This window comes from Balaenoptera acutorostrata, chromosome 2 (assembly GCF_949987535.1).
Source record: "Balaenoptera acutorostrata chromosome 2, mBalAcu1.1, whole genome shotgun sequence".
NCBI classification, from domain to species: Eukaryota; Metazoa; Chordata; class Mammalia; order Artiodactyla; family Balaenopteridae; genus Balaenoptera; species Balaenoptera acutorostrata.
The window spans coordinates 47,540,272-47,541,584 of record NC_080065.1 but is presented as its reverse complement, the minus strand read 5'-3'; the positions used below and the strand labels follow the sequence as shown (position 1 = coordinate 47,541,584).

At 36.7% G+C, this 1,313-nt stretch overlaps 1 pseudogene; it reads right to left on the bottom strand.

Moving 5' to 3' along the window:
• Positions 1-494: 494 nt before the first annotated feature.
• LOC103016677 (60S ribosomal protein L35a-like) lies at positions 495-826 on the bottom strand (annotated as a pseudogene).
• Between the last annotated feature and the right edge of the window lie 487 nt (positions 827-1,313).

Below are 1,313 nucleotides of genomic sequence, written 5' to 3'. Positions count from 1 at the left end.
ACCGCGATGAAGAGTGGCCCCCGCTTGCCACAACTAGAGAAAGCCCTCGCACAGAAACGAAGACCCAACACAGCCATACATACATACATACATACATACATAAAAATAATAATGTAAGCAGACAAGAATAGCATTAAAAAAATAAAAAAAAATAAAAAAAAAAAATAATTCACTCTTCTCTAGATTGATCTATCTATCTACCTATCTATCTATACTATTGGTTCTGTTTCTCTGGAGAACCTTGGTTAATACACCCATAAATCTTCTTGTTGTTGTTGAAGAAATTGGGTTGTATTTCCCATAGTTTCCATTGTCCACTGGATTTTGCATCCTAGTCTTGTCATTTAACATGTTCCTCTGTCCTTTAAGTTTCCTGTAAATTGGATCTAATGATTAACCTGATTGACATTGGATTTTTAATTTCCAAGACAATTTTTTTTTAGTTTTTTACAAGAGAACAGATCCACACTTTTATTTATTTACTTTCAATAAGTTTAAGTCCTTGAAGGGTACAGCATCACATGGATTCTGTGTCCAATGGCCTTAGCAGGAAGGTTGCTTCGGAATTTGGCACAAACCATGCCAGTGTTTCCATGAACATGAGTTATCTTTCCTCAGATTACTCTGGTTTTGTTAGGTTTTCCACCAGGAGTTACTGTGTTGTTCTTTGCTTTGACACATTAGCACATCTCTTGCCTAGATAGAATTCAGTTTCATCTCGAGCATATACACCTTCAATTTTCAAGAGAGCTGTGTGTTCCCTCTGGTTCCATAGACCCCACTTATAGCCAGCAAAAATGGCCTTGGACCACAGCCTTCCAGACATATTTGTTGTTTTAGAAGTCCTGTTCCCAGCAGGCCTCCACCGGTTCCAAGATGACTGAGCTCCAGGACAATTTTGTGAGTAGTGTTGTGTGTACTTCTATCAGGTGGTACAGAAAGTTCAGTTGTGTTCTTTGTGATGTTAGCAGCCCCTGATGATCATTGACTAGATGAATTCATTAGAGATTGCAAGATGCTGATATTCTAATTCTATTGTTCCTTCTTTCCGTGTGTAATTCTATAAAGAGAAAGTTTGCTTGTCAAGTATTGGTTACTCTGAAGTAGTGTGTATAGGAAATACAGGAGTAATGATTACTTCTTTGCTCTAGTTACCAGTTTTCAAGTTTAATGAATCAGTTCACTAGCACCCTCCAAAAGTGACCAATTAGTTGGAGTTTTTTAAAGTATTATTTTAAACACAGGGCTTAAATACATTTGATGTGTTTTAATCTGTTGCAGTTATTAACCTTAGCGATGTTCAAATTAACCAT